This window comes from Chiloscyllium plagiosum, unplaced genomic scaffold (assembly GCF_037043375.1).
Source record: "Chiloscyllium plagiosum isolate Xiang-an unplaced genomic scaffold, Cpla_swu_hap1 HiC_scaffold_7, whole genome shotgun sequence".
Classification (NCBI taxonomy): Eukaryota; Metazoa; Chordata; class Chondrichthyes; order Orectolobiformes; family Hemiscylliidae; genus Chiloscyllium; species Chiloscyllium plagiosum.
The window spans coordinates 113,094,900-113,103,436 of record NW_028270145.1 but is presented as its reverse complement, the minus strand read 5'-3'; the positions used below and the strand labels follow the sequence as shown (position 1 = coordinate 113,103,436).

General features: G+C 73.6%; 1 protein-coding gene across 2 annotated transcripts in view; it reads right to left on the bottom strand.

Moving 5' to 3' along the window:
• stk11ip (serine/threonine kinase 11 interacting protein) overlaps positions 1-7,588 on the bottom strand; it is a 129,107-nt gene extending 121,519 nt beyond the window's left edge. For both annotated transcript variants that reach the window (XM_087989370.1, XM_087989371.1), the window contains exon 1: positions 7,525-7,588. The gene's annotated coding sequence lies outside the window, so the exon portion shown is untranslated. The remainder of the gene's footprint in view (positions 1-7,524) is intronic.
• Positions 7,589-8,537: the final 949 nt, after the last annotated feature.

Genomic DNA, 8,537 nt, shown 5'->3' with positions numbered 1-8,537 from the left:
CCCCCCCCCGCCCCCTCATCTCTGCCTCTCCCCCCCCGCCCCCTCATCTCTGCCCCCCGGCCCCCTCATCTCTGCCTCCACCCCCCCGCCCCCTCATCTCTGCCTCCCCCCCCGCCCCCTCATCTCTGCCTCCCCCCCGCCCCCTCATCTCTGCCTCCCCCCGCCGCCCCCTCATCTCTGCTCCCCCGCCCCCCCCTCATCTCTGCTCCCCCGCCCCCTCATCTCTGCCCCCCCGCCCCCTCATCTCTGCCTCCACCCCCCGCTCCCTCATCTCTGCCTCCACCCCCCGCCCCCTCATCTCTGCCCCCCCCGCCCCCTCATCTCTGCCCCCCCGCCCCCTCATCTCTGCCTCCACCCCTCGCCCCCTCATCTCTGCCTCCCCCCCGTCCCCTCATCTCTGCCCCCCCGCCCCCTCATCTCTGCCTCCACCCCCCGCCCCCTCATCTCTGCCTCCACCCCTCGCCCCCTCATCTCTGCCCCCCCCCGCCCCCTCATCTCTGCCCCCCCGCCCCCTCATCTCTGCCTCCACCCCTCGCCCCCTCATCTCTGCCTCCCCCCCGCCCCCTCATCTCTGCCTCCCCCCCCGCCCCCTCATCTCTGCTGCCCCCCCCCCGCCCCCTCATCTCTGCCCCTCCCCCCCGCCCCCTCATCTCTGCCTCTCCCCCCCCGCCCCCTCATCTCTGCCTCTCCCCCCCCCGCCCCCTCATCTCTGCCTCTCCCCCCCCCGCCCCCTCATCTCTGCCTCTCCCCCCCCCGCCCCCTCATCTCTGCCTCTCCCCCCCCCGCCCCCTCATCTCTGCCTCCCCCCCGCCCCCTCATCTCTCCCCCCCGCCCCCTCATCTCTGCCTCCACCCCCCGCCCCCTCATCTCTGCCTCCACCCCCCGCCCCCTCATCTCTGCCTCCACCCCTCGCCCCCTCATCTCTGCCCCCCCCCGCCCCCTCATCTCTGCCCACCGCCCCCTCATCTCTGCCTCCACCCCCCGCCCCCTCATCTCTGCCTCCACCCCTCGCCCCCTCATCTCTGCCCCCTCATCTCTGCCCCCCCCGCCCCCTCATCTCTGCCCCCCGCCCCCTCATCTCTGCCTCCACCCCTCGCCCCCTCATCTCTGCCTCCACCCCTCGCCCCCTCATCTCTGCCTCCACCCCGCCCCCTCATCTCTGCCTCCCCCCCACCCCCTCATCTCTGCCTCCACCCCTCGCCCCCTCATCTCTGCCTCCACCCCTCGCCCCCTCATCTCTGCCTCCCCCCCGCCCCCTCATCTCTGCCCCCCCGCCCCCTCATCTCTGCCTCCACCCCCCGCTCCCTCATCTCTGCCTCCACCCCCCGCTCCCTCATCTCTGCCTCCACCCCCCGCCCCCTCATCTCTGTCCCCCCCCGCCCCCTCATCTCTGCCCCCACCGCCCCCTCATCTCTGCCCCCCCGCCCCCTCATCTCTGCCTCCACCCCTCGCCCCCTCATCTCTGCCTCCACCCCTCGCCCCCTCATCTCTGCCTCCCCCCCGCCCCCTCATCTCTGCCCCCCGCCCCCTCATCTCTGCCTCCACCCCCCGCCCCCTCATCTCTGCCCCCCGCCCCCCCATCTCTGCCTCCACCCCCCGCCCCCTCATCTCTGCCTCCACCCCCGCCCCCTCATCTCTGCCCCCCCCGCCCCCTCATCTCTGCCTCCCCCCCGCCCCCTCATCTCTGCCGTCCCCCCCCGCCCCCTCATCTCTGCCGTCCCCCCCCGCCCCCTCATCTCTGCCTCCCCCCCCGCCCCCTCATCTCTGCCGTCCCCCCCCGCCCCCTCATCTCTGCCGCCCCCCCCGCCCCCTCATCTCTGCCCCCCCGCCCCCTCATCTCTGCCTCTGCCCCCCCCGCCCCCTCATCTCTGCCTCTCCCCCCCCCCCGCCCCCTCATCTCTGCCTCTCCCCCCCCCGCCCCCTCATCTCTTCCTCTCCCCCCCCCGCCCCCTCATCTCTTCCTCTCCCCCCCCGCCCCCTCATCTCTGCCTTCCCCCCCCCCGCCCCCTCATCTCTGCCCCCCCCGCCCCCTCATCTCTGCCCCCCCCGCCCCCTCATCTCTGCCTCTCCCCCCCCCGCCCCCTCATCTCTGCCTCTCCCCCCCCCCGCCCCCTCATCTCTGCCCCCCGGCCCCCTCATCTCTGCCTCCACCCCCCCGCCCCCTCATCTCTGCCTCCCCCCCCGCCCCCTCATCTCTGCCTCCCCCCGCCGCCCCCTCATCTCTGCTCCCCCGCCCCCCCCTCATCTCTGCTCCCCCGCCCCCCCCTCATCTCTGCTCCCCCGCCCCCCCCTCATCTCTGCTCCCCCGCCCCCTCATCTCTGCCCCCCGCCCCCTCATCTCTGCCTCCACCCCCCGCTCCCTCATCTCTGCCTCCACCCCCCGCTCCCTCATCTCTGCCTCCACCCCCCGCCCCCTCATCTCTGCCCCCCCCGCCCCCTCATCTCTGCCCCCCCGCCCCCTCATCTCTGCCTCCACCCCTCGCCCCCTCATCTCTGCCTCCCCCCCGTCCCCTCATCTCTGCCCCCCCGCCCCCTCATCTCTGCCTCCACCCCCCGCCCCCTCATCTCTGCCTCCACCCCTCGCCCCCTCATCTCTGCCCCCCCCCGCCCCCTCATCTCTGCCCCCCCGCCCCCTCATCTCTGCCTCCACCCCTCGCCCCCTCATCTCTGCCTCCCCCCCGCCCCCTCATCTCTGCCTCCCCCCCCGCCCCCTCATCTCTGCTGCCCCACCCCCCGCCCCCTCATCTCTGCCCCTCCCCCCCCGCCCCCTCATCTCTGCCCCTCCCCCCCCGCCCCCTCATCTCTGCCTCTCCCCCCCCCGCCCCCTCATCTCTGCCTCTCCCCCCCCCGCCCCCTCATCTCTGCCTTCCCCCCCCCGCCCCCTCATCTCTGCCTCCCCCCCGCCCCCTCATCTCTGCCCCCCGGCCCCCTCATCTCTGCCTCCACCCCCCCGCCCCCTCATCTCTGCCCCCCCGCCCCCTCATCTCTGCCTCCACCCCTCGCCCCCTCATCTCTGCCTCCCCCCCGCCCCCTCATCTCTGCCCCCCGCCCCCTCATCTCTGCCTCCACCCCCCGCCCCCTCATCTCTGCCTCCACCCCTCGCCCCCTCATCTCTGCCCCCCCCCGCCCCCTCATCTCTGCCCACCGCCCCCTCATCTCTGCCTCCACCCCCCGCCCCCTCATCTCTGCCTCCACCCCTCGCCCCCTCATCTCTGCCCCCCCCCGCCCCCTCATCTCTGCCCCCCCCGCCCCCTCATCTCTGCCCCCCCGCCCCCTCATCTCTGCCCCCCGCCCCCTCATCTCTGCCTCCACCCCTCGCCCCCTCATCTCTGCCTCCACCCCTCGCCCCCTCATCTCTGCCTCCACCCCTCGCCCCCTCATCTCTGCCTCCACCCCTCGCCCCCTCATCTCTGCCTCCCCCCCGCCCCCTCATCTCTGCCTCCCCCCCGCCCCCTCATCTCTGCCTCCACCCCTCGCCCCCTCATCTCTGCCTCCCCCCGCCCCCTCATCTCTGCCTCCCCCCCCGCCCCCTCATCTCTGCCTCCCCCCCGCCCCCTCATCTCTGCCTCCCCCCCCCGCTCCCTCATCTCTGCCTCCACCCCCCGCCCCCTCATCTCTGCCCCCCCGCCTCCTCATCTCTGCCCCCCCGCCCCCTCATCTCTGCCTCCCCCCCGTCCCCTCATCTCTGCCCCCCCGCCCCCTCATCTCTGCCTCCACCCCTCGCCCCCTCATCTCTGCCCCCCCGCCCCCTCATCTCTGCCCCCCCCGCCCCCTCATCTCTGCCCCCCCCGCCCCCTCATCTCTGCCTCCACCCCTCGCCCCCTCATGCCTGCCTCCCCCCCCGCCCCCTCATGCCTGCCCCCCCCCCCGCCCCCTCATCTCTGCCCCTCCCCCCCCGCCCCCTCATCTCTGCCTCTCCCCCCCCCGCCCCCTCATCTCTGCCTCTCCCCCCCCCGCCCCCTCATCTCTGCCTCTCCCCCCCCCGCCCCCTCATCTCTGCCTCTCCCCCCCCCGCCCCCTCATCTCTGCCTCCCCCCCGCCCCCTCATCTCTGCCCCCCGGCCCCCTCATCTCTGCCTCCACCCCCCCGCCCCCTCATCTCTGCCCCCCCGCCCCCTCATCTCTGCCTCCACCCCTCGCCCCCTCATCTCTGCCTCCCCCCCGCCCCCTCATCTCTGCCCCCCGCCCCCTCATCTCTGCCTCCACCCCCCGCCCCCTCATCTCTGCCTCCACCCCCCGCCCCCTCATCTCTGCCTCCACCCCTCGCCCCCTCATCTCTGCCCCCCCCCGCCCCCTCATCTCTGCCCACCGCCCCCTCATCTCTGCCTCCACCCCCCGCCCCCTCATCTCTGCCTCCACCCCTCGCCCCCTCATCTCTGCCCCCTCATCTCTGCCCCCCCCGCCCCCTCATCTCTGCCCCCCGCCCCCTCATCTCTGCCTCCACCCCTCGCCCCCTCATCTCTGCCTCCACCCCTCGCCCCCTCATCTCTGCCTCCACCCCGCCCCCTCATCTCTGCCTCCCCCCCACCCCCTCATCTCTGCCTCCACCCCTCGCCCCCTCATCTCTGCCTCCACCCCTCGCCCCCTCATCTCTGCCTCCCCCCCGCCCCCTCATCTCTGCCCCCCCGCCCCCTCATCTCTGCCTCCACCCCCCGCTCCCTCATCTCTGCCTCCACCCCCCGCTCCCTCATCTCTGCCTCCACCCCCCGCCCCCTCATCTCTGTCCCCCCCCGCCCCCTCATCTCTGCCCCCACCGCCCCCTCATCTCTGCCCCCCCGCCCCCTCATCTCTGCCTCCACCCCTCGCCCCCTCATCTCTGCCTCCACCCCTCGCCCCCTCATCTCTGCCTCCCCCCCGCCCCCTCATCTCTGCCCCCCGCCCCCTCATCTCTGCCTCCACCCCCCGCCCCCTCATCTCTGCCCCCCGCCCCCCCATCTCTGCCTCCACCCCCCGCCCCCTCATCTCTGCCTCCACCCCCCGCCCCCTCATCTCTGCCCCCCCCGCCCCCTCATCTCTGCCCCCCCGCCCCCTCATCTCTGCCTCCCCCCCGCCCCCTCATCTCTGCCGTCCCCCCCCGCCCCCTCATCTCTGCCGTCCCCCCCCGCCCCCTCATCTCTGCCTCCCCCCCCGCCCCCTCATCTCTGCCGTCCCCCCCCGCCCCCTCATCTCTGCCGCCCCCCCCGCCCCCTCATCTCTGCCCCCCCGCCCCCTCATCTCTGCCTCTGCCCCCCCCGCCCCCTCATCTCTGCCTCTCCCCCCCCCGCCCCCTCATCTCTTCCTCTCCCCCCCCGCCCCCTCATCTCTTCCTCTCCCCCCCCGCCCCCTCATCTCTTCCTCTCCCCCCCCGCCCCCTCATCTCTGCCTTCCCCCCCCCGCCCCCTCATCTCTGCCCCCCCCGCCCCCTCATCTCTGCCCCCCCCGCCCCCTCATCTCTGCCTCTCCCCCCCCCGCCCCCTCATCTCTGCCTCTCCCCCCCCCGCCCCCTCATCTCTGCCCCCCGGCCCCCTCATCTCTGCCTCCACCCCCCCGCCCCCTCATCTCTGCCTCCCCCCCCGCCCCCTCATCTCTGCCTCCCCCCGCCGCCCCCTCATCTCTGCTCCCCCGCCCCCCCCTCATCTCTGCTCCCCCGCCCCCCCCTCATCTCTGCTCCCCCGCCCCCCCCTCATCTCTGCTCCCCGCCCCCCCCTCATCTCTGCTCCCCCGCCCCCTCATCTCTGCCCCCCCGCCCCCTCATCTCTGCCTCCACCCCCCGCTCCCTCATCTCTGCCTCCACCCCCCGCTCCCTCATCTCTGCCTCCACCCCCCGCCCCCTCATCTCTGCCCCCCCCGCCCCCTCATCTCTGCCCCCCCGCCCCCTCATCTCTGCCTCCACCCCTCGCCCCCTCATCTCTGCCTCCCCCCCGTCCCCTCATCTCTGCCCCCCCGCCCCCTCATCTCTGCCTCCACCCCCCGCCCCCTCATCTCTGCCTCCACCCCCCGCCCCCTCATCTCTGCCTCCACCCCTCGCCCCCTCATCTCTGCCCCCCCCGCCCCCTCATCTCTGCCCCCCCGCCCCCTCATCTCTGCCTCCACCCCTCGCCCCCTCATCTCTGCCTCCCCCCCGCCCCCTCATCTCTGCTGCCCCACCCCCCGCCCCCTCATCTCTGCCCTCCCCCCCCCCGCCCCCTCATCTCTGCCCCTCCCCCCCCGCCCCCTCATCTCTGCCTCTCCCCCCCCCGCCCCCTCATCTCTGCCTCTCCCCCCCCCGCCCCCTCATCTCTGCCTTCCCCCCCCCCGCCCCCTCATCTCTGCCTCCCCCCCCGCCCCCTCATCTCTGCCCCCCGGCCCCCTCATCTCTGCCTCCACCCCCCCGCCCCCTCATCTCTGCCCCCCCGCCCCCTCATCTCTGCCTCCACCCCTCGCCCCCTCATCTCTGCCTCCCCCCCGCCCCCTCATCTCTGCCCCCCGCCCCCTCATCTCTGCCTCCACCCCCCGCCCCCTCATCTCTGCCTCCACCCCTCGCCCCCTCATCTCTGCCCCCCCCGCCCCCTCATCTCTGCCCACCGCCCCCTCATCTCTGCCTCCACCCCCCGCCCCCTCATCTCTGCCTCCACCCCTCGCCCCCTCATCTCTGCCCCCCCCCGCCCCCTCATCTCTGCCCCCCCGCCCCCTCATCTCTGCCCCCCCGCCCCCTCATCTCTGCCCCCCGCCCCCTCATCTCTGCCTCCACCCCTCGCCCCCTCATCTCTGCCTCCACCCCTCGCCCCCTCATCTCTGCCTCCACCCCTCGCCCCCTCATCTCTGCCTCCACCCCCCGCCCCCTCATCTCTGCCTCCCCCCCGCCCCCTCATCTCTGCCTCCCCCCCGCCCCCTCATCTCTGCCTCCACCCCTCGCCCCCTCATCTCTGCCTCCCCCCCGCCCCCTCATCTCTGCCTCCCCCCCGCCCCCTCATCTCTGCCTCCCCCCCCCGCTCCCTCATCTCTGCCTCCACCCCCCGCCCCCTCATCTCTGCCTCCACCCCCCGCCCCCTCATCTCTGCCCCCCCGCCTCCTCATCTCTGCCCCCCCGCCCCCTCATCTCTGCCTCCACCCCTCGCCCCCTCATCTCTGCCCCCCCCGCCCCCTCATCTCTGCCCCCCCGCCCCCTCATCTCTGCCCCCCCGCCCCCTCATCTCTGCCCCCCCCCCGCCCCCTCATCTCTGCCTCCACCCCTCGCCCCTCATCTCTGCCTCCCCCCCGCCCCCTCATCTCTGCCTTCCCCCCCCGCCCCCTCATCTCTGCCTTCCCCCCCCGCCCCCTCATCTCTGCCTTCCCCCCCCCGCCCCCTCATCTCTGCCTTCCCCCCCCCGCCCCCTCATCTCTGCCCCCCCCCGCCCCCTCATCTCTGCCCCCCCCCGCCCCCTCATCTCTGCCCCCCGGCCCCCTCATCTCTGCCTCCCCCCCCGCCCCCTCATCTCTGCCTCCACCCCTCGCCCCCTCATCTCTGCCCTCAGCCCCAGCCCCAGCCCCATCCCCCCTCTCCCCCCCCTCCCTCCCTGTTACTCACAGACTCCAGGCTCCTCCATCTCCCACCGCCTTTTCCCTAAACATTACTCCGGGGTCATGACCCCGAGCGTCCTCGCATCACGTGCTGCGACGTCACCGCGCCCCTCCTACCCGGATGTGGGGGGTCAATTCTACCTGCTCACCGACAGCCCTGAGCATCGCCCCCTGCGGCCTGGAGGACTCATCACCCTGAGCACCGACACTCCCGCTGAGGCCCGGAGGACCAATCACATCGCCCTGAGGAGGTCTGGCGGACCCATCACACCCTCCCTGAGCATCGCCCTCAGGAGGTCTGGCGGACCCATCACCCCCTCCCTGAGCATCGCCCTCAGCAGGCCTGGCGGACCCATCACACCCTCCCTGAGCATCGCCCTCAGGAGGCCTGGCGGAGCCATCACACCCTCCCTGAGCATCGCCCTCAGGAGGCCTGGCGGACCCATCACACCCTCCCTGAGCATCGCCCTCAGGAGGCCTGGAGGACCCATCACACCTTCCCTGAGTATCGCCCTCAGGAGGCCTGGAGAATGCATCACACCCTCCCTGAGCATCGCCCTCAGGAGGCCTGGAGGACCCATCACACCTTCCCTGAGTATCGCCCTCAGGAGGCCTGGAGAATGCATCACACCCTCCCTGAGCATCGCCCTCAGGAGGCCTGGAGGACCCATCACACCTTCCCTGAGTATCGCCCTCAGGAGGCCTGGAGAATGCATCACACCCTCCCTGAGCATCGCCCTCAGGAGGCCTGGAGGACCCATCACACCCTCCCTGAACATCGCCCTCAGGAGGCCTGGAGAATGCATCACACCCTCCCTGAGTATCGCCCTCAGGAGGCCTGGAGAATGCATCACACCCTCCCTGAGCATCGCCCTCAGGAGGCCTGGAGAATGCATCACACCCTCCCTGAGCATCGCCCTCAGGAGGCCTGGAGAATGCATCACACCCTCCCTGAGCATCGCCCTCAGGAGGCCTGGAGAATGCATCACACCCTCCCTGAGCATCGCCATTAGGAGGCCT